We start from the raw sequence: 25951 nt of genomic DNA on the forward strand, positions 1-25951 counted from the left end.
TGCAGAGACTAACACACATGAGCTACAGTCATAAGCCGGACATACAGAAACTGCTACAGATGTAAAACAAAGGAATATCACATGGAATCATGAAAACTGAAACTGTATAATTGTAAGTCACCCCCTCTTCTTTTTTGTATGTGTATGTCATCATAAACTGGCGCCACACTAAATAAGTGAGGAGAGTCAAGTAGGATGGAAAGACCGAGGAGACCTCCACTGGATGAGTGCAAAGAGGACTGGAATCTTGATGAAGCTTATTTCCACTCAAATTCCACTGAAGACCAATGGTTGCTGCCAACGAGAAACCAATGATAAACGGCTGCTGCGATAACGCAAATTCATCTGCAAAGGTTATAGAGAGTATTGGAAATCTGGAGAGACTTGTTGTCACTCAGACTCCAGAAAACGTCACACGTTGTTCCCAAAGAGAAATCTTTAATGATGGCCTGTTTGACTCCTTCTAGTGAGTAAATAATAATAATAATAATAATAATAATAATAATAATAATAATAATAATAATAATAATAATAAGTAGAAGAAGAAGAAGAAGAAGAAGAAGAGGAATGTCCATTAGGATATATGCAAATAAAAGAGGGTTAGAATGCAGTGAAAAATGGCACGAACATGTTGTAGAAGGGGTGTCGGAGAGTGATAATATGAAATTATTGTGGAATATGAATATCGAATGTGATTGAAGCATGGAGACCAGATTCAGTCTTGTTGAAAACAAAAAGAAACACAATAATCAATTATATTGGAGTGCTAGCTGACGTGAATGTGGAGGAGAAAAGAGAAAGAGAAAGTCGAAAGATACCAAGACTTAAAAAGGGGAGATAAAACGATTGTGGAAGTTGTATCTATTGTGATGGGAGCCCTGGTTAGTGTGACAAAAGGATTTGACAAGTTGGAGGGGGGGAGAAAACTGGAATCCATTGCACTGTTGGTGTACTTCAGAAGACTGCCTTGTTGGGAACAACAGAAAGTGCTGGAAGACTGAGAGAAGATACTGATAGCTTATGGTCATTTGCTCTGATCCGCCTATCAGTATAAAATTGGCAATAACAACAGCCAAACACAAAATGTGAATAATAATAATAATAATAATAATAATAATAATAATAATAATAATAATGATAATAATAATAATAATAATAATAATTATAATAAATATTATTATAATAATAATAATATTTATAATAATAATAATTATTATTATAATTATTATTTCTTCTTCTTCTTCTTCTTCTTCTTCTTCTTCTTCTTCTTCATCCCCCATTACCACATCATCGCCCCCTAAAAAAAAGAGTGAGACCGAATAGTCGAGTAGAGTCAACGAGGATGGAAAGACCGAGGAGAGAGCACTGACCAGATCTCCGCTGGAGAAGTGCGAAGAGAACTGGGACCTTGGGGAGGTCTACTGCCACTCAAATTCCAGTGAAGACCAATGGCCGCTGCCAATGAGAAATCAATGGTAAGCGGCTGTTGCGATAACGCAAAGTCATTTGCGAATGTCATTGAAAGAGGTGGAGAGTACTGGAAACCTGGAAGACTTGTTGTCCCTCAGTCTCCAGGAAACATCAGAAGTTGTTTTCAAGGAGAGATCATTGATGACCTGCATGAAAGCTCCTTATGAGCCAACAATCTCTGAGACCTCCTGAAAGGACCTCATTTTTACAAACTCCGTCAACTTGACAAAATATTACATTGAAACAATCTAGAGACATGGATACTCGACGTTTCTGAACTTTTGAGATGAGGATTTGTTATTCGTATCATTTGGATTCTGCGGATTACCTTGAGTGTGATTTCCATAACCTTTCGGTCGATGTAACCTCCCACTTTCTACAGGTGTATCTTGTCAAATTCGGGAATCTTTCTGCCGAACACTGGAATATGCACGGAATTTGCAGTTTCCCAGACTGAGGATTGAGCATTCAACCTTGAGAAGAATGCCAATTTTATAGCAGAATTCTTACAAGTACTTTAACCACTGCGCCGCGGGTCTTTGACAAGGCACACCTGAAGAAGATCGGAGGTTTAATCGACTGAAACTTTGTGAAAGTATCACTCAAAAGTTTATTATGGAAATCACTCCATATAAGGCTTGAAGCCACTTGATGCAAGAAGCTATGTTCTACAAGCATTTTAATGGTGAATGCTTGTACCTCTCGACGTAAATACCCCTCGACGTAAATACCCCTCGACGTAAATACAGCTAAATCCCACCCCTACACAACAGTTTCTTCCCCAGAACTGCTAGACTTTGGAACTCCCTTCCGGGTCCCTGCTTCCCCAACTGTACTGACATGCAAAAGTTCAAGTGTAATGTGAACAGACATCTTGCTGCCCAACTCCCTACATAGTACCCCTGTAGCTTATGTCCCTGATAGTAGCCCCCTACATCAAAGTAGCAATGTGCCATGTTTGTGGTGAAAATGTAATAAAAAACAACAAAAAAACTTGTCAACGGTAAGGGTTAGATGGAATAGATTCTAACTCAGAAAGCAGCAATTCTTCCCCCTTTGTCAGAAATATCACTCATGGAATGTGAGAACTAAAGGACAAAATAAGGGGAAGTAAACCAAACAGTAGTCCGAAGAATTCAAATAATACGGATGGAAACTTTATTCATCCTACGGACACTCTTTGTCTATGTATTCATTCCGTTTCACAAGACCGTTGGAAAATGGGGGGATCCTTCTACAGATCCAGTAGATATCTCACTGCTGATGCAATTCTCTATCTCTATATAAGAGCCAGGCAGGTCCAAGGATGGGGTATTGTTGTCACATTTGGGTAGGAGCTGCTAGAAATGACTTATCCTGCCTTGATAGAGTTAAAAATAGACTTCGTAACCTCGTAGAGATGTCCTTTTCTCTTCCCTGCAACCTCTTTCTTACAGAAGAGATGTTGCGGGGTTGCCTATGCTTTATCGTTATTTTCATGGCAAGTGCTCGACTGAGCTCCAATCTATGGTCCCCCCTCGCCTAACTTTCACAATAAACACTCGTCTAGCTGAAAACGCTATCAATAATTCCCCTCACTCTTTATCTGTGCCTAAACATAAACGTAGATTTTATGAACAAAACTTTTTTTTTCTTAGAACTGGACGCCTGTGGAACTGTCTTCCGTTTTCTTTCTTTCCAGCTGACTACAATATAGTTGTCTTCAAGTCCAACGTAAACAAATTCTTGATGAGCCTTTCCACTTAAGTTAAACAATTTACCCAATTTCCATTACTACCGATTACTATATTGTCCAATTTTACTACAGTACACTCTTTAATCCTTATCCTCGAGTGGCTCCTGGGCCTTGATAAGTGATTATGCCTATGTAAAAAAAATTACTAAACGAAGTTCTTCGACCTGAAAAAGTGTAACATCCACACATCCTATGAATGTAGATACTTTCCTATCTATCAACGTAATATTACGGATACGGCTGATCTATATATTCATACTTGCGTCATTACCTCACTTTTTTCTCTCTCCCTCACCCCCTCTTTTACATATCTAAAACACATATATTAACAGCAGAAAAAAAAGTACATGAATGTTTATCACAGTGCCACATAGAACCCATAAAGTTATATCCTTAAAATAATTTTAGGATCATATCGTAGCCTATTGCGAGTACAGTGTAGCAGCAAAAAAATGAGGCCGACATAATTACTATAATAGTTTGTGGACTCCTCATTGGCTAAAATATATGTGTACACCTAAGATCTTTCACAAAAATCCTATGTGTAGATATTAACTTTTTCCGAAGAGTCCATTTAAGCCAATGTCCATTTAATGTCGATTTTAGTGTGTCGTCTATCAGTGTCTACATATGGGTTGTCTTTTAGTTTCCTCGCGTTTGTCGTCTTTTATTTTAGTGTTTAAATGCGTGTTGTCTTAATGTCTACATGTATGTCATATTTTTGTGTCTACATGTGTATTGTTTTTATTTTCTTTATTTGTGCCGCATTTTAGTGTCTAGATGTGTGTTGTATTTTTGTGTCTACATGTGTGTTGTATTTTTGTGTCTAGATGTGTGTTGTATTTTTGTGTCTACATGTGTGTTGTATTTTTGTGTCTAGATGTGTGTTGTATTTTATTTTCTTTACGTGTGTCGCATTTTAATGTTTACATGTGTGCCTTCTTTTAGTGCCTACATATGTAGCGATCTTTTAGTGTCGATACGTGTGTCGCGTCTTTTAAGTGTCCACGTGGGTTTTCACTGTCAATTTTAGCTAATATGAGTCAATTTGTTTACTATTTATTTTAACTAATGTCTACGCGTGGCTCCATTTTAAACTCCATTTTATCAAATATTTACACGTGGTTATTTTAGTGATGACTTCAACACGTTCGTTGTATTTTTTAGTGCCAAATTAATGCTTACACATGGTTGTTTTAAAGTGTCTATTCTATCTAAGGTTTATACGTGTATCGTTTTTGAGCGTTAATTTTCAGCGTCCATTTTGACTAATATCTACACGTGGGTCGGGTTTAATGTTCCTTTTGCACATGCATTTTTACTTCAGATTCCGTTTTACTAATTTCTACACGTGTGTGTCTTTTTAGTGTTCATTCCACCCGCAAATCTTTACTGACATCAATATCTTACTTTCGAACGGGCATTTTACAAGACTTAAAATCAACATCAAATTTCAAACTTATACATTATAGTGAACAAGTCGGTCATGTTAAATCTCTTTTAAGAAAACATTCCCAAGAAACGTCAAGTACAGTGGTAAAAGTAGCCCGATCTCTCTAATCTATCTCTAATCAATTAGTCGGCCCAACTCTTTTTTGAATCAACTGTGAAGGCTGACGTTTATCTACACACCTTGGAACAGCTTAACGACCGACTGACACCACAAGACAAAATGCAATTTTCCTGCCAACAAGATGGCGCTACATACCACACGTCTCACAGATCACTGACACGAGTTAATGACCTTTTTACGGAAGAGAGAACAATAAACAAAGGGTTATGGCCACCATGTTCCCCGGACTTGTCATCATGTTATTTTTATCAAAAAGATTAAATGCAAACAATCCCCACAAAGATCTACAGGCAGTATCTGCAAACGCTGTTAAACGTGCCCCCAAAAATGCATAGATATCAACAGGGAGCACTTCAAGTACCTTTTACAACACTACAGGTAATTTAAACAATAAAAGAATGTTTCTCCTCTCTACTACATTTTTCTAGGCTACTTTTAAGTGGGCCACCCTGTAGATACATTTTTCTAGGCTACTTTTAAGTGGGCCACCCTGTAGATACAGCTAATTATGGATTAAAAAAGAAATGTATAGCAAACAACGCTATACAGTTTATATTTTCTTGGATAAAAGTTTTAATAAAAAGAATTCATAAAATTTTGAAAAGAATATATTTTATTGAGTTGTTAACCGATTAATATTAACTACCCATGCGGGGTCGCAGAAATACCTGGTTTAGGAACCAGTCGCGGGGCGAACCCTCTCGGTGATGATGGACTCGTAGATCTTCCCAGGTCATCCGTCTACGAGAAGGAAAACTCTGAAGCTAAACCTAGGGGAGAGAGGCTTCTTCAGTCCCGGACGGCAACCTTCCTAGAGCTAATGACTCAAACAAATTACCGGTTTGCAAACCTAAACTGCTTAAGGAGGATATAGGCTCTGTCTATCACCTGGCTCTCATACTCCTTCTTTGCCTATCAGCCAGGCGTAGAGGTACTATCACAGGGACTCCACAGAATCTCCCAGCGGTCGACCTTATTTCCTGACTAGGGCAACGGACGCCGTTTTCCCTACTCCAGCCATATCCTATCCTCTTAAACTGGACATCGTGGGGGTACTTCAGTACCATATATGCCGGTACAGTTGGATTGGGTCGACTTTTGTCTGATGGGTTGAAGGTACCGGATTAACAGCGCCTGGCTGCTGTTTTCGACTGATAGTACAGGATACCTAACTCTTTGGTAGCGCTTAGAGTGGCTGCCCCATCAACAGTTGTATAATATCGGGATGTTTGTAGTGCCATGTCGCGCATGAAAAGGAACCTTGCATTCATCCCCGGTGGGCTTTCCTGAGGTCACAATCCTATAGGTTAGGAGACAGCTGATAGTCTACCTGTATTACATGTCTGAAATTCTGAACAACAATTTGTCCAGCACGCCTAACTCACCCTAACTAAAACCTTTAAATTAAATAAAATGAAATGGCAATCCAATTTAAAATTACGTTTAAACCAGGACGAAACTCAAAGAAAACCAACCTGCCTACTCCCCCGAGGCTTGCATTTACGAATTCCGCGGGCTTAGAACTAACTTAGATGACGTTGCCAATAGCTCCTTCCCCAGAACTGCTAAACTTTGGAACTCCCTCCCGGGATTCTGCTTTCCCAACTGCACTGACATGCAGAGGTTCAAGAAATATCTACAATCAATCATCAAAAGGAAATAAAGTGTGATTTGAATTGTAAATGTCAACTGAATTAAAGGAATAAATAATAAGATGGTTAACATCATTAATTTTGAAATATAGTTTTCGTGATTTATTCACTATATAATATATATATATATGCATATATATATAGTAAGTTATAAAGTATATATGGCGATTAAGCTACACTGAATATTCTGCGTTTCATCTACTCTCTATGCGCGAATTCTGTGGTTGTTTGTCGTTTTTATATCCGCATCTTCTATTGAGATTTTACCACTTTTGAAGTAAATACTTAAAGTTTACGCATAAATCTATACTTTCGTATATCACTTTTATGCGAGTAAATTAAGTAGTTATATATATATATATATATATTATATATATAAATATATATATAATAAATATCCAAGTTTGACGATAAGATAATCTTCGGAACGAGAAAGAAAAGACAGAGCGTGTCAGTCGTATGAACCATGTAAGTTGTGCAAAATGGCGTGTTTATAAGTTTTTTTTAAGGTAAGAAGAGTACATGACTAAAAATGCAGCAATAACATAATTTTGCAAACTTGTCAGCCGCAATACGAAACAATATTGTAATGGATAACTTTTGAAAAGTAATAAATGGCAAACAGAAAACTTGATATTTGGAGATTAGAGAATTATTATATTACGCTCTGTATTTTCTGAAACCCAATAAAAAGGTATTTATTCAGCTTGGACTTTTTAAAAATTTGCAAAATTTATATATAAATATATTTTTAATGTAAAAACTTTATTCATGCGAAAGATTTGTAATCCATTACGATTGATATATACAAACCGAGTTCGTGTCAAGTAAATAATTAATCTATCTATCTATCTATCTATCTATCTATCTATCTATCTATCTATCTATCTATCTATCTATCTATCTATCTATCTCTTCAAGTGTATTTTGTCGAACTCGGCAATGGACCCGTGGCGCATGGTTAGAGTACGTGAAAAAAAACACACAAAAAAAACAAAAAAACAAACAAAAAAAAAACAAAAAGAAAAAAACAAACAAAAACTATAGTAAAAAGTGGTATTCCCTGAAGGTTGAAGGTTCAATCCTCAGTGTAGGGGACCGAAAGATACAATTGCGAATTACTTAGAACCTCTATCCAGTCATAGCTGACGGAACGAGAGCACGCTACTCCCATGAACTTAATAATTCCGTCCAAATTCTCGAGTTCGACAAAAACATTTCCGAGTTTGACAAGATACACCTGAAGAAGGTCGGAGGTTACATCGACCGAAACGTTATGAAAATCACACTCAAGATGAGAACAGTAGTCTGATGGATGCAAATAGCACGGATAACCAATCCACATCTGAAGAATTCAGGAACGCTATAAAACTTGCAACAATGTTTCTTTTCATATTTCTTCTGCATTGTTTTATAAAAGCATGCTAAATATTCAAACATAAATCCTATTTCTAATAGAGTAACATAATAATAATAATAATAATAATAATAATAATAAGAAGAAGAAGAAGAAGACCGGATATCAAAATAGTTAAGAAGAAAAATTCCTGCCAGATTGTAGATTTTGCCGTCCCAGCAGACAACAGAGTAAACTTCAAGGAAAGAGAGAAGCGGAGCAAATAAACGGTACTGGCCAGAGAGCTAAAAGGGACATGGAAAATAAAGAAAGTTAAAATAACAATAATAGTAGTAGGAGTACTAGGAACAATACCAAAAACTTCGAAAAAAAAGGCGAAATTGGAATCAGAGGGATGGCTGAGAAGATACAACGGATAACAGTAATGAAAACGGCTGAAATATCAAAGAAAAACCTTGAGTACAGAAGCTAATACAGATGATCCGCGGACGATATCCGGGCATATAGAAGCTTCTAATAAACACACCACGTGGGATCATAAAAACTGAAACTGTATAATTATAAGTTAACCCCCTTGCGCCATCGCCCTCTGCTTATTTTTGCGTCACCATAAACTGGTGCTACACCAAATAAAGTGAGCTAAGAAGGATGGAAAGGCAGAGGAGATAAATCATTTACCAGACCTCCACTGGTTGAGTGTGAACAGGACTGGGACCTTTAGGAGGTATATTGCCACCCAAATCCGAGTGAAGACTAATGGTCACTCCCAATGAGAAATCAATGGTAGACTGCTATTGCGATAATGCAAATTAATTTACAAAGGTTATCGAAGAAGATGGAAAGTACTGGAAATCTGGGGAAACTTGGCGTCACTCAGACTCCAGAGAACACCACAGGCTATTTTCAAAAGGAATTCTTAGATTATAGTCTGTGTGAAAACTTCTAGTGAGAAATAATAATAATAACAACAACAACAACAACAACAACAACAACAACAACAACAACAACAACAGCAACAACAGCAACAACAGCAACAGCAACAACAACAACAACAGGGTTTTGAAAAAGTCTCCATCTATTTTAAAATATTAATAATATAAAAATTATATTTCTGATAATAACAAAATAGAATAAAAATTGTTTTACTGCATTGCTGAACTATTTGTATTACGCCAACTTGTACTACGCCATTTTGTTTAAATTTTACCGCCGTGTGTGGTAGAATAGTTTTTCTCATGGTAAAGTGGTACCTCCTGATGTTTAGATGATTACAACATTTATACACTAAAAAAAAAAAAAAAGAATTAAAACATCGTTTTACTGCATTAGTGAATAATTTGTATGACGCCATTTTGTTTCTCCGCCATTTTGTTTTAACTTTGCTGTATGCAATGCAAGAGCATCTTAGAATAATTATGATTATGGAAAAGTAGCGCTTCTTGATGTTTTATTGAAAAAAAAAACAAAAAAAAAAAAAACGAAATTCGCAAAAGAAAATCACAAACAATTGATCAATTAAAACCTTTTAGTAAGAATGAAAAATTGAGAATTACTCTGACAATTTTGGAAAATGTGACCCATTCGTAAACTGTTTACAGCAAGTAGAGACCATTCGGTTGAATGACATTCGTTTGTAAGTTGCGGGACCTTTTGAAATTCCAATTCATATGTAATATATTGATGGCATTCTGTAGAGGTTCAGTGCAATTGGAGACGCTCTGATATTATTGTAGTTCTTTTGTTAAAACTGCAAAACTATTTATCTAAGTTAGCAGGGATGCTCGGCGTCGCCCGGTCATAAGATACACTTAAATATGATATTTTAATTCTTTCAGATTGCATATATATTATTATAGAGTTAATGTTCTATCTATTTTATATGTTATAAAGTTGCGATTTCAAAAATAAAAAATATATCTATATGACTTGGGTGCATCAGCTTGAATCGAAACCGAAACTTATGAAAACAATATATGCATATATGCATATATAAATTGTAACTTGAGTTCCTTCAGCTATAATCGAAACTGAAACAAAAACTGATGAAGAATTCTTGGTAAAATTATTTATTACGAGAAATGGAAGTCCATAACAATTAAAGGACAGTTACTCGGATGTAAGTGTGACACACAAAATAAATAACACACACGTTATCCTTTTAATATATAGATTAATGTTATTCACAGTTTATACGTTTTGTTAAAGTTTTGCCGTTATTAACATTTTTAAATAGATGAAGACTTTTGAAGACATTGTATGTTTTCCTAGATTATATACACAAAAGATAACATATGTGACAACATTTATTATTCTTTTGCAATTCAACATTACATATATATATATTATATATAATATACATATTCTATTTATACAGATATTTTGGGTACACATGTGCAGAATGTTTCAGCTACAGCCTTGTTTTGAATAATCTTCTTCAGGCAAAGCTTAATATATATATATATATATATATATATTTATATAATATATATATATAATATAAATATAATGCAAACATATAGATTTGAAGTGTTACGCAGGTGCTTCAATCGTAAATTTCTTAATCGAGAAATGAAACGAGTATGCACTTGTCGAGACACACTCATCCATATATTTTTATATTTCAAAGCTCTATTGGCTATTGAGCACTTTTGAAATAAATACTGAAAAATTATCAGGAATATATTTTTTGTGTTTAATTTAATTTACATACATGTAAAAATTTCATTAAATAATATGGAATATTTTTGTAGAAATATTTTTTGTAGAGATTCTGATACTAGCCTTTGTTTCGGATGGCATCTGGCTGATAAATTCGAATTTAATCCCTGAGATGATGGTATTATCATTATTATTATTATTATTATTATTATTATTATTATTATTATTATTATTATTATTATCAAAAGAGACGATAATGTCTGGGAGTATGATCTAATGACAAGCAAGCAGATACTACATTACACTCCCCATCTATATTTATCAATGAAACATATAATGCCATGAACGTATGAAGCTGCAGAAAGTAGCATCTATCCCCACCCCCAAATAAAACATGACTGCCTCTGTTGCGGTTAAGTTAAAAGATAAAGGTCTTATCAACTTATTCGCAACTTCCTACCAGCGATTCCTGTACATCTAAATCTTACTAATAATAGAAAATTCCAGTCTATCTTTAACTTTAAGTGTAAATTTTCGATTCTAATCTTATTTTTATATACTTACATCTGAAGATTTCGCCAACTAGTTAGCTAATCTGTTGTCGGAGTTTTGAAAAGGGTAAACAAGTCTTTATTTTGGTAATTTCTGTTAGTTTTTTTCCCTGCCAAATTTACTAATACATATTTTTTAAATGTTGATTATCTTCACAATGGGACTTGAAAAGAATGCATGGGCTTTACTCCTACGTTCAAAGGTAAAGAGATCTACGTTTGTGCAGATTTTTCCACTAGATTGAACCATGATCTAAAAGATTACCAATATACACTGCTAGTTCAAAAGTGGTATTTTACTAAACTCAACTGAGGATTTTTTTTTCATGATACATATTTACAAATACCTGTGGACGAGGAGTGCGTAAACATAATTACCCAAAGGTGGTCCGAAAGTATTTGTAATGATGAATATAGCGAATTTAATAAAAATTGCTACCAGAAACAAAAAACAAAAAACAAAAAAACTAGCACCAAAACTTTTGAACGGATCTTTACTGAATATTTTCACAGAAATTGTCTATACTGCTTAACGAAATATGTCTAGACAAAGGACTGTTGCATATATATATATATATATATATATATATATATATATATATATATATAGTAAGTTATAAAAATATATATGGCAATTAAGCTACACAGAATATTCCGCGTTTAATACACGCTAGGATTCGTCAGGCTTATGCTTATGCCTGACAAATCCTAGCGTGGATGAAACGCGGAATATTATGTGTAGCTTAATTGCCATATATATTTTTGTAACTTACTACCTAGCTCTACCTATGTATTGAACACTGCTGAAGTAAATACTTAAAGTTTACGCATAAATTTATACTTTCGTGTATTAATTTATGTGATTAAATTAAGTAGTAATATATATATATATATATATATGTATATATATATATATATATATATATATATATAAAATTTAAATAGCAAACCTATCATGATAGAAAAAGCTCTACTCGGTTAAGAGAAGCAAATTATAGAATAAATTAAAAAGATAAGTAATAACTTTATACGGGAACTTTCTTACATTATTATTATTATTATAATTCCGGCCTTTTCTCTACTGATAATAAGCATTTAGCTTCGAAATGCCATGACCTGAAGAGTTTTCGTTCCTTTTTCTTTTATACTTATTGACCTGATAATGTAATATATTTACCATGTACCTTTACCTTTATATATATATATATATATATATATATATATATATATATATATATGTATACACACACACATATATATATGTGGGTGTGTGCATGTGTGTGTATGTGCATGTGTGTGTGTGTGTGTGTGTGCTGATGTATTATATATATATATATATATATATATATATATATATGCACATATATGAATATATTATATTATGTTATATTTGGTTGTGCAATGAAAATCACCAGATAGTCCACTTTTTCGGTCCCCAAATTCTAGATCCGAGAGTTTTCACACTGATTACGATGAAGCTAAAAGATCGTATCGAGCAAGGCGGTTCATTTTCAAATTTATAAGGTCGTTTCAGCAATGGAGTCATACAATGTTTCAATTTTACAGACAACAATGGATCTTCAAGAGTACAAGAAGAAAAAACCGAAACCAATTCCATCCATAATTATAAAATTTAAAATTCACAAAGCCATAATTTACGCTACAGACGAATCAATTCTTAAGCAACTAAATTAATCCATCGGCACGTGTTCTGGCTATTATGACATTTTATAATCGAATATTGTATACATGCGATTATTTCTATTGTTGTCTGTAAATTGGAGTCGATTTTGTAATTTTACTGTAAAACTGAAACTATGATTTTATAGTTCCATTGATGAAACGTCTGTAGAAATTTGAAAAAAGATACGTTGCATGATGCAATTTTTAAATCTTATCCCTATTGAAAACAATATATATATATATATATATATATATATATATATATATATATATATATATATATATATATTTATATGTGTGTGCGTGTGTGTGTGTCTGTGTGCGTATGTATATAGATATACATACATATATATATTATAATTACATATATAATAATTATTATAGTAAATAATTATATATATATATATATTTATATATATATGTGTATATATGTATGTATGTATTATTTCGATTATGACAAAGCTAAAAGATCGTATTAAGGAGAGCGGTTTATTTTCAAATTTATACGTCCATTTCATCAGTTGAGTCATACAATGTATGGAGTTATACAGTACACACACACACACATACATACACACACATATATATATTTATATACATATATACATGTATATACACATACATACATAAAAGTGTGTGTATATATGTGTGTATATATATATATATATATATACACACACATATGTATACATATACAGTGTCGGTAAAAAGAAAGTCAGCACTTGTATTTTTTTTCAAAAACTGCAAATTTAAGCTAAATTTAATGTAACTGTTTAAACAAGCAATAGCTCATTTGATTTACCTTTTATTCCTCTATGATTTTACCTATTCATATTTTACTTTTAATTGAAATATTCCAATGTTCACGTCAATTTTAAAAAATAACTTTAAATTGAGAAGGCAAAAAGAAAGTCCGCAGCAACAAATTCGCTTAAAACCAGCTTAAATTATCGCTCCTAAATCAGTTTAAAATATCCACCAACAGGCCACAAAGCATCTCTAATCGTAATTGTTGTTGTTCCAGGTTATACAACGTAAAATATAATCCATATGCCACGACTTTCCATAAGTGATCGTCAGAAGCTCATTAATTTGCACCTTTCTGGTTTATCCAATCGAGAAATTGGTCGCAGATTGAAATGTGATGAGAAAACGGCATGAAAGACTGTGCAAAAGCACCAAAACACCGGCAGTGTTCGTGATGTCCCTAAATCTGCTCGTACTAGAGTTACTTCTAATAGAGAGGACAATGCTATCAAGATCCGCAGCCTAAGAAACAGATTTGAAACGGCTCCCCAAATCCAACAACAGTGCCATCTTGTTAAAAAGTGCTCTCTTTCTACTGTCAAGAACAGATTAAAGGAATTTAATTTGCGATGATATGTTTCAAGACACAATCCAATGATTTCTGTAAAGAACAGAAAGCGCCGGCTGGACTTCATCAGTTCAGTTTCAACGCTGCAAGGTGGTGGCGATTCAGTTTTTATGTTGACTGAACATTTTCTACCCAATTTGGTCGGAATTTGGATGATAATCCCATTTTCATGCAGGATAATGCTCCCATTCACACAGCTGGCAATGTCAAGAAGTTCCTGAAACAGCATGATATTCCGTGTTTGGATTGGCATGCACAATCTCCAGACCTCAATCCTATCGAAAACGTATGGCATTACATCAAGCAACAGCAATGCAATGGTAAAATTTCAAATTTTTAAGAACTTTGGACAAAAATTAAAGAAAAGTGGGATGCCCTTTCCCCAGAGTATTGCTGCAGTCTAATTTAAGGAATTCTCAAAAGATTGCAGGCTGTCAAAATTGCAGAAGGGCTATGCTACTAAATATTAACAAGTTCGTTGTGTTCCTGTTGTATTTGTGTTACATTAATGTCCTAAAGTTACATTTAAATAACAATTTTTCATTGTGCGGACTTTCTTTTTGCCGCCTCAATTTGAAGTTATTTTTTTTAATTGCCGTGAACACTAGAATATTTTAATTAAAAGTCAAATATGAACAGGTAAAATTATACAAGAATAAAAACCAATGAAATGAGATATAGTTTGTTTTAATAATTACATTAAATTTAGCTTAACTTTTGAAAAAATACAAGTGCGGATTTTCCTTGATACGATTTTTTTAGCTTTGTCGTAATCGATATATATATATATATATATATATATATATATATATATATATATATATATATATATATATATGGATACTTATAAATGGACAGAATGTATAGACAAACTATAATGGAAAAGTGGAAAAACCGCGAAATATAAAAAAATCAAAATCCCATCGCAAACATGAGTGAAGTGGTGCTTCATTACTTTTTTTATAACAGAAATAAAACAAAAATGGCATTTCCGATACCTTTTATACAAGAGTTGAATGAAGAAGAGGTTATAACCATAAAGATTGCGGAGGAATAGGAGGGAGGTGCTTTTGGTAAGATGTAAGGATCTTGGAGTTTTTCGAGGATGTCAAAGTTGTTAAGAATCTAGAGACTTTGAGTGGTATTCTAACAATGGGATGGAGAAAAAAGTAGAGTGAATCAGAGTTGAGTGGGAAGGAAAATTGAAAATTCTTATACTATTAGCTTTAATATGTGAATAAAAGCAGAAAATGAAAAAAAGTAAGAAAAATCAGACGTGTGGGATTGTGTGTTAGGTATCACCGTGTGTTTTTGATTTCTCTTCCAAGATTTTCATATAGTTCAATCAGAATCATATAGTTCAATCAGAATCATATAGTTCAATCAGAATTATATATTTCAATCAGAATTATATAATTTAATCAGAATCATATAGTTCAATCAGAATCATATAGTTTAATCAGAATTATATAGTTCAATCAGAATTATATATTTCAATCAGAATCATATAGTTCAATCAGAATTATATAATTCAATCAGAATTATATAATTTAATCAGAATCATATAGTTCAATCAGAATCATATAGTTCAATCAGAATCATATAGTTTAATCAGAATCATATAGTTTAATCAGAATCATATAGTTCAATCAGAATTATATAGTTCAATCAGAATTATATAGTTCAATCAGAATCATATAGTTCAATCAGAATCATATAGTTCAATCAGAATTATATAATTCAATCAGAATTATATATTTTAATCAGAATCATATAGTTCAATCAGAATCATATAGTTTAATCAGAATTATATAATTCAATCAGAATTATATAATTTAATCAGAATCATATAGTTCAATCAGAATCATATAGTTCAATCAGAATTATATAATTCAATCAGAATTATATAATTTAATCAGAATCATATAGTTCAATCAGAATCATATAGTTCAATCAGAATCATATAGTTTAATCAGAATTATATAGTTCAATCAGAATTATATATTTCAATCAGAATCATATAGTTCAATCAGAATTATATAATTCAATCAGAATTATATATTTTAATCAGAATCATATAGTTCAATTAGAATCATATAGTTTCATCAGAATTATATATTTCAATCAGAATTATATAATTTAATCAGAATCATATAGTTCAATTAGAATCATATAGTTTCATCAGAATTATATATTTCAATCAGAATTATATAATTTAATCAGAATCATATAGTTCAATCAGAATTATATAGTTCAATCAGAATTATATAGTTCAATCAGAATTATATAGTTCAATCAGAAAGCTTTGCATTTGTAATCAAATTAATATCTTCATTCATTTTTCGCAACCTTATTACCACTCATTTTGTATTATCTTACTCAAAGTTCGTTGCTTGTATAAAATGTATCAGAAATAACTCTCTTCTTTTATTTTGACAAAATTTCTTTTAATAAAAGAAACGAACAAATATTAGCCTGCTGATGGTTTCATCAAATCTCTAAATACAAACACACGCGCACGTACATTATATACATACATACATACATACATATATATATATATATATATATATATATATATATATGTAACTCAGAAAGAATACTTATTAAGTGATTTTCATTATTTTGACACATTTTCTTTTAATAAAAGAAACGCAGTATTAGCCTACTGATGGTTTTATGTAATATTGTAAACATAAACACGCACACACACACACACGTACACACACATACACACAGAAATATATATATATAAATAAAGAATACATAAGTATGTGGGAAAATATCTATGCATTGCTAAGTTATTTTCATTAAAAAATCATTATTTACTTAGCTTACAAAAAAGATTGCGTTTCATAATAATAATAATAATAATAATAATAATAATAATAATAATAATAATAATAATAATAATTATTATTATTATTATAATTATTGATAATAATAATAACACAATAGTAATTTTGCATTTGTTTTAGTCCTCATCATCATCATCATCATCATCATCATCATCATCATCATCATCATCATCATCATCATCATGTTGTCGATTTTGTTGCTGTTATCTTCAATTTGAGTATTTTTATGTAGAGTTCTGGGTGTCCCAACCGTTTTTTTTTGTTTATTTAAAAATTAGTTCCAGTTTTAGATTAATTCCAGGAGAGATTCTAAAAAAGAAGTAAAAAAGATATTTTAAATTAACAAAACAAAACAAAACAAATGAAAATATGAAGATCGAATTCTATTCAACAAACATTAAAAATTTCATTTAAAAAGATATCAATAAAATAGACGGATACGACATCATAGAATTTAGTTAAAAATTAAAATGGACATTAAAATGCATTCCATTAAAATGGCCACACATTATATAATTATGTTTTATTAAAATACATTAAAATGTGTATGCGGGTTGAATTCTTCAACATTTTAACCGGACTCCAAATAAATACACCCCATTAATATTTCCATTAATAATATTCAATTATTATTTTTAATTAAAATACCCTAAAATTTTAATTATGAATAATCTAACATTTTAAACGAAGATTAACTACATTGCATTGAACGTAATATCAGGAAAATAAACACAGTTCAAACATTTTAAAATACAACCGCTGAGATACAACGCGCGTCTCTTTACAAACAGACTTTTCTTTCTCTAACTATACAACATGGCAAGGAAGAAGAAAAAGAAAAAAGAAACAAAACAACACATTGAAGATGGAGTATACCTCTGAAATATATTTGTGATAAATTTCAAACAAGTAAAATTGTTTATTTTCCTGATATTACGTTGTGATTTGGCTTCCAAGCGCACTTGATGCGTATTTTATTTTATTCAAATTAAAATAACGTTTCTATATTGAACTCTCATTCTTTGACGTTATTCTCGCGTTACATTATTCAAATCAAAACAACGTTTCTATATGAACTCACACCCTTGACATTAAACTATGTTGTGAACTAATTCAAATATTACATATTTGAAAGAAATATTCACTTACACACCATGGAAACGGGAAGAATTGAATTATTATTTATTTTATTAAAATACATTAAAATAGTAATTCCATCCCTTAACATAATATATTTGAGCTTTCCTTTATCAAATTAATTCTATATTAACATAAACTATAAATGGATTCCTTAACATTTTTAACGGATCTAAAGCACTATAATCTCTTTATTAAAAATACATCTTAGTAAACGGATATAAAAAATACTTGATTATTTTTGTTTTATTTTAAAATCTTATATATATATATATGTATATATATATATATATATATATATATATATATATATATATATATATACTCCTATAAATTTGTTTTTATGTTTATTGATATTCATATTAAAACCCCTTTTTTCTATTTATTTAAAAAGAAAAAAAAACAACTGTTATATATTGAATTCCATTTATATGCAAAAGATCTAGCTAACTTTCATATTCTTTTAAACATTCATTTTAATTAATTCCATAATAGTTTTTTTCGTTTTTTTATCGGATGATTATATTTAGTTAACAATTACATGTAATTATATTCATGCAGATATCCTACATGATTTATACTTGCGTAATATTTGCGTAAAAAGGCTATAGTACACCCACACCTCTTTCTATATATATTTGTATGTGCGAATATATATTTGTTTTAAGAATTTTGCCTACCAAACTCCTCTGTCAGGTTTTTGGTCTACTGGAATGAAACTTCATACATAGGGTATTCGAACCCATGCGAAACTTTATATTTGGAAAATCGATGCAAAAGTGCAACGGCATTACGAATATGAATGCGTAACGTAATACTATTTGTTCATCTTTTAATTTTTAGCCTTCATAGTACAGTTATTAACGTCAAAGACAAAAGTAAATTGTAAGCTAAACGTTTTGGTTTCGATTTTCGGTGGTGGCACATGAGCCATTTTTTTTTTTTTTTTTAACTTTGGAAACCATTATTATATATTGGGTCCAATATAATATAATATAATATAATATAATATAATAATAAATACGAAATCTGCATTAATTTAAATATCATATTTAAGCGTACTTTACGACCGGGTAATGCCGGGCGGCCTGCTAGTACATATATGAATTTGAGTTTTTGTCGCACATTTTTGCCATTGATATTAAAAATCTACTTTTTCTATTAAAAACATATTAAACTAACTTCTTCAGTCATGGATATGCAAGCGAGTTTGTAAAGGTGAACGAATCTGCATAGTTCTTGGAAAAGCAAACTTTCATTAATTTATTCATTATTTGATTATTTTTTGAAACCTTTTTAAATGAGGCTTCACAATTTGTGTATTCATTCTTTTTTGCGGAATGTTATCCTCATCTTCATAGTTGTTGTTTCACCACCTTTCGGCCAACTCATCCTCTGGCCTTCTTCAGATGATTAGCCGCAACGGGATAGGAATGTCGAGTCTCTTAACTGTATCCTCAGTAATTACTGCCTTCCATAGTTGTTGTTGTCTCATCTAGTTTGGCCAACTAATCCTCTGACCGGCCTTGGGTAGGATTGAAACCGCTATCTTCAGACAATGCTCACCTGGAACCGTAGAGATTCAACGTCTCTATACACTGCGCCACGGGCCTCGAAGGGCGATCGTTGTCCGTTGATGCAATTGCTCGATTCCATCTAATTCTGGGTTCTAGCTTTATCATGAAAAAAGTGTATGTGAACGGGTATTTATATCTATCTATAATCTTCTCTTAATATCTAATATATGTAGAAAAAGCGGTTCATCCATCGTAGAGACGTGATGTCCCTCAACAAATTGGTTGTTCCGAATATCGTGTCTGGGGAGTCGGCTGATTTCAGTTAATGTTTGTAGATGTGATATCTACCGCCTGCATACCAGCAGTAACTATCTTAGTTGTATAGGACGCGTGACTAGTCACATAGTAGAATGTAGAGGTAGATAAAATATAAAAATTAAAATCGAGGCATAGCCAATAGATTGCTCCGTGGCCCATACGGTTAGGTCGTCAGTATTGCACACTTCATATGTACGACGACCTGGGCTCGCGCCTATGTCGGAGCACGTCACTGATGAGATGCAGTACATCGAAACCCACTTTGGGACTGGCGTTGTCCGTTGTCGATGCAATTGCTCGACTCTATCTAATTCTGGGTTCTAGCTTTATCATGAAAAAGTGTATGTGAACAGGTATTTATATATATCTATCTATAATCTCCTCTTAATGTCTAATATATATATATATATATATATATATATATATATATATATATATATATATATAAACTTTAAACAGCTTACGCCAATAATTCGCGTTTCTATGCCAAGCACAACTCGTTGGGCTTGAATATCAATTAATTCATGTTTTTGTACAAATCACATTTGAGGCTGTCACGGCAATAATTAAAACTGTCCAAGAAGGCGTTACATGTTTAATATGTTCCTGTATATTAATCGGGTATGACTACAAATGGCAGCGATCAAATGGTCAAGAATAGCTGGGAGTGTTAACTGTGGAAAAAGAACTTATAGTTTCAACGTCATGTTTTCTTCAGAATATTTTTTGCGTGTCGTGTTATTATTAACAGGAAAGAATTTAGCAGTAAAATTTTACAACGCAAATCTTTTGTAAAATAAACAAACATTTGTCTAAAATTATTAATAAAGTCGACGTAATGCGTTTTCTTTTGAATATTTTCCGTGCCAAGCTTTATCTCCTGGACATAAAAACATATCACCAGTGAAGAAAAAAAATTTACTGCTAAATTCTTTCCTGTTAATAATAACACGACACGCAAAAAATATTAACCCAAACCAAAAATTTTATTTTACTTTTTTTGTGATCAAGAGCGGAGGACCCCTTGAAATATAGAAATAAAATATTAAATATATAAAAAAAAAAATCGCTTTCATGCTTCAAAAACCCTCATAACCTTGAACAGTATATATATATATATATATATATATATATATATATATATATATATATATATATATATATATACACACACACACATATATATATATACATATATATATATATATACATATATATATATATATATATATATATATATATATATATATGTATGTATGTAGTAGAACCTTGCAATACGGTAGCCCTAGGATTCGTTTTTCACAGGTTACGATGTGGAATACGATGTTTTTCCGGCCTCTGATTACGGTATTTGCTCTGCCTTACGGTGTTATTTATAATACTATTTGATTATACACATGTGTATTATATACTGTACTGTATTCTGTTACTTATTCTGTATCTAATTTTAATGCCGTATCCCGGGGTTCTACTGTATATATATATAAAATTGTTCGCTGTTTGTGGGGAAGAACGATTTTAAAGTTAAATTCAATATAAAAGAATAAAATTGATATTAAAACATTTTCTGATCTGTAAAATTTCATAAAAACGAAAATGCTCTACATGAACTTAACATAATAAAACAGAATATACTAGTTGAACATTTCAACTAACGTAGGTTTTGCTATTATTAATTATCGACCAAACGATGACAAACATTTGAAATATTAAAATAAAATGGTTTTACAGCAAGATAAAGTTAATCTTATGACTATAATTTAAAGATATCTTATTTTTATTGTTTAAATAGCATGCTGCCCAGCAGCGATGCCCGCTCGTAAAATATGCCTAAATATATCTTTCTTCACGACTCGACCCTGACTGATCCGTCTCTGCTGCTCTCTCTGATCTGACTGCCTGATCTCGGACCCTCTTAACTAAATATATTGAGAGAGAGAGAGAGAGAGAGAGAGAGAGAGAGAGAGAGAGAGAGAGAGAGAGAGAGAGAGAGAGAGAGAGATGGAGAGCACACTTGCTTTGTAAATACGTGTCGTGGGTGTGGGTATAGCACATACATGTATATGCGTATATATGCGAACAAACTAACAGACAGGAATACGGATTACACACACACACACACACACACACACACACACACACACACACACACACACACACACACACACATATATGTATGTATATATAGCGGAAAAAAGAATTCTTTTAAACCCTAGACGTCTTTCGCCATCCCCAACGATGGCATTTTCAAACTTATTTTTAAAAAAGAAAATATGGGGAAGAAATAAAAATTAATAATGAACATGGGAAGGATTAATTTACAATTATAATAAACTATATGTACAGGAAAAGGTGGGGGAAAGGATAAAATAAAATGAATGAACGTATATATATATATATATATACAGTGATGATCATATTTATTGGCACGGTAAAATAAAAGTTAAATTTTGTCTAATAAATTCTAAAAAAGGGATTAAATTAAAGAAAATAACAAAGTATATTATGTATTTTTAACTGGCCTTTCCGATGCAGCAATCGGATTTTAGAAAAAATAAATAACAAAGGAACAACAAACATAATTGCGAAAAACCCTTGTTCAAAATTATTGGCACGGCTTTGTTTTTCTTTTAGTATCAGTATAATATCAATCAATTTCCGGTTTACGTGCTTTCTGAACTTTTTTATAGCCATATTATGCTTGTTTAACGCTAATTCAGTGAATAATTTTTTTCAGATAATTTTTAGATAGCGATTTATTTAAACTATTATAAGTGACTAAATTATAATTTTCAATCGCCATGGTTAAAACTAAGGAACACAGCGAAGACGTCAGGAAGCTTGTTGTAGCATGCCATACCAATGGGGAGGGCTATGATAAGATTTCAAAGAAGCTAAACCTTCCCAAATCCACTGTTAGAGTCATAATAAACAAGTTCAAATCGCAAGGCCACGTTATGAGTTTAGAGGGTAGAGGGAGAAAAAGGATTCTTTCCCCAAGAGATGAACGGAAAATTGTTCGACAAGTAAAACAAAACCCAAGGATCTCTGTTGGGGAGATTGTTGATGAACAGAGCACCTCTGGAGTGAATGTATCTCGACATACAGTTGGTAGAGTTTTGAAGAGAGCTGGTTTAAAAGCATGTCGTCCAAGAAAGACTCCCTTATTGAAGCCTATGCACCTGAAAGCAAGGCTAGCCTTTGCAAAACGTCATATTGATAAAGATGTTGCATTCCGGAAACGTGTTCTATGGACTGACGAAACGAAAATAGAGTTATTTGGCCATAATAAAGTGTCTTATATTTACAGAAAATCTGGCGAAGCTTTCCTGCCTAAGAACACCATACCCACAGTGAAGCACGGTGGAGGGAGTTTGATGTTTTGGGGATCCTTTGCTGCCTCTGGACCAGGGCGACTTGTTAAGGTCACAGGTAGCATAAAAAAGGAAGATTATGTTAAAATATTGGATGAAAACCTGAAAGACTCTGCTAAAGAGCTCTCACTTGGTCGTCGTTGGTGCTTCATGCAAGATAATGACCCAAAGCATTCGGCTAAACTGACTAAGAAATGGCTTGAGGACAATCATATTAATGTTTTGGAGTGGCCATCACAAAGCCCAGACCTTAATCCAATTGAAAATTTATGGAGAACATTAAAATTGAGGGTAATGCAAAGGAAGCCTAAGAATCTTATTCAATTGGAGGATTATTGTCAGGAAGAGTGGGCTAAAATTACTACTGAAGAGTCCAACAACTTGGTTGTAAACTATGAAAAGCGACTGAGGAAGGTAATCAAGGCCAAAGGCTATACAATTGATTATTAAATAAATCGTGTCAATAATTTTGAACAAGGGTTTTTTCGCAATTATGTTTGTTGTTCCTTTGTTATTTATTTTTTCTAAAATCCGATTGCTGCATCGGAAAGGCCAGTTAAAAATACATAATATACTTTGTTATTTTCTTTAATTTAATCCCTTTTTTAGAATTTATTAGACAAAATTTAATTTTTATTTTACCGTGCCAATAAATATGATCATCACTGTATATAATGAATATTATTTAAAATATATATATATTAAACTATCACGAATGGGGAATGATAATCCGTGTATAAATATATGGGGAGAAAAAAGGAACAAGGAAATGGGGAGACATCTAAAATATCACTACAATTCGCCAAAAAGGTCCAGGGTGTTCACAAACCGTTTCTGCCTGAAGAGCGAGGGGTTAAGGCATGCAATAGAGACGGATTTGAGAGTTTTCAAATGACTGTTCGATCGGCCTTGAAATAAAATTGAAAAAAAGTCGTCCTTATAAGCCTGCCCACATTTTGGGTTATATTCTCTCTTCTTTCTTTTTTCCACTATTTGTAAATTTTGTACAACAAACAAACTCTTTTAATATATATATATATATATATATATATATATATATATATATATATATATATATATATATATATATATATATATATATATATTGTGTACAGAAAGTTGTTAGTTGAGACAGGTCATTGGTACCGTCGGTTTCAAGCCCGATAATAAGGCCCGTTTAAGGTATCCTTATCAAGCTCTCTTCAGCCAATATTCGTCTATCTTATAACCGGAAGTGTGAAGTATATATACCTCGCGAATCCACGTTCAAATCTCGTTTTGTTTAATCCCCCCCCCTTTTTTTTTTTTTTTTTTTTTTTTAGCTATCTATATCTATCTATATATATATATATATATATATATATATATATATATATATATATATATATATAAATATATATATCGGGTAATGTAATACCTAATTTTCAACTTTGAATTATTTAAATTTAAGATCTAATTTCGAAAAAATGTTTTTTTTATATGAATCGATTTTAATTTGAACCCCATTTAATTTTAAAATCTCTTTCCTTATGTATAAAAACTTAAAAATCTGTATTGGTATCGGTTAAAAACTTAAAAATTCGTTTAATTATATCGAACATTTAAAAATTTCCAAAAATACGTTTAAAGTTTTAAAAAATATATTTTTAATTATATCGAATCACGTTTAAAAATTTCGAAATACGTTTAAAAATTATTTTTTAAAAACCCAAATCTTTCAAGGTTTGGGGAAGTGAGTATTTATCTATCCTAAGTGATTTCCCTAGTTTATTAACATTATTATATTTTTCTATAGTTTTAAATTCGAAATAGATTATAAATTACATTTATAAAATATAATTTATATATATATATATATATATATATATATATATATATATGACATTAATTAAAAATCTATAATACAATTGCGATTAAAATCCAAGTTTACCGACTAATTATTTATGTATTTACAATTTTTTTCCTTATATATATATATATAAACAACATCTAAGTGTTGTTCTTTTCATTGATCCAATTTATTAGGAGCCCCTTCCTTCTATGTATGCAACTTTTCAAAGCTTCACTCCTCACATTTAAACATTTTATTTTTGGGTCATGAATGGACCGGAGGATGTAGTATTTCTCCGCGTTACAGAGTGAGCATTGACTTAATTCCGGGACGTATGCTGGTCTATGCTCTATTTTTCTCCATTTTATGGAAAAGGGTGTATTTTTTTCTTTAAGCTCCCACACGCGGGTAGCTAATGCTGTATTCATCCTTGTTTTAGCTCTAAAGGAGCTCATATGTGCATAATATCTTTGTTTAAATTGGCCTTTTGTCATACCTATATATATTTCCGGTATATTTGTGGATTGTTCCGTTACTGTGGCCTCATAGACAAGGGATTCAGCTTTACAATTACCCTCCAATGGACAGCTATTTTTGGTCCTGCAAGAGCAGCCTGCGTTATCTATCTTTTTTGGTTCTTTGGATATTATCGACTTTATTGATGGAGCTGTCGAGTAACTAACTTTCACCGTGTTTCTATTAAAAAGTTTATGTAGTCTATGTGTTCTTGGAAAATGTTTGTCTAGAAGGCTAAGAAAACAATGCCCTACTCTAGTTTTAGTGTTCAATGAAAACGGAGGTAAGAACCAGATTATTTTCCGTTTCCTCTTTCGTTTTATATTTTCTTTATTCTGGGTTTGTT

General features: G+C 31.9%; 1 protein-coding gene across 1 annotated transcript in view; it reads right to left on the reverse strand.

The window, feature by feature from the left end:
• Positions 1-16312: 16312 nt before the first annotated feature.
• LOC145254794 (BDNF/NT-3 growth factors receptor-like) overlaps positions 16313-25951 on the reverse strand; it is a 677849-nt gene continuing 668210 nt past the window's right edge. Inside the window, exon 10 of the mRNA XM_080113580.1 lies at positions 16313-17221. The gene's annotated coding sequence lies outside the window, so the exon portion shown is untranslated. The remainder of the gene's footprint in view (positions 17222-25951) is intronic.

This window comes from Euprymna scolopes, chromosome 30 (genome assembly GCF_053919585.1).
Source record: "Euprymna scolopes isolate OS-2025 chromosome 30, ASM5391958v1, whole genome shotgun sequence".
Taxonomy (NCBI): Eukaryota; Metazoa; Mollusca; class Cephalopoda; order Sepiida; family Sepiolidae; genus Euprymna; species Euprymna scolopes.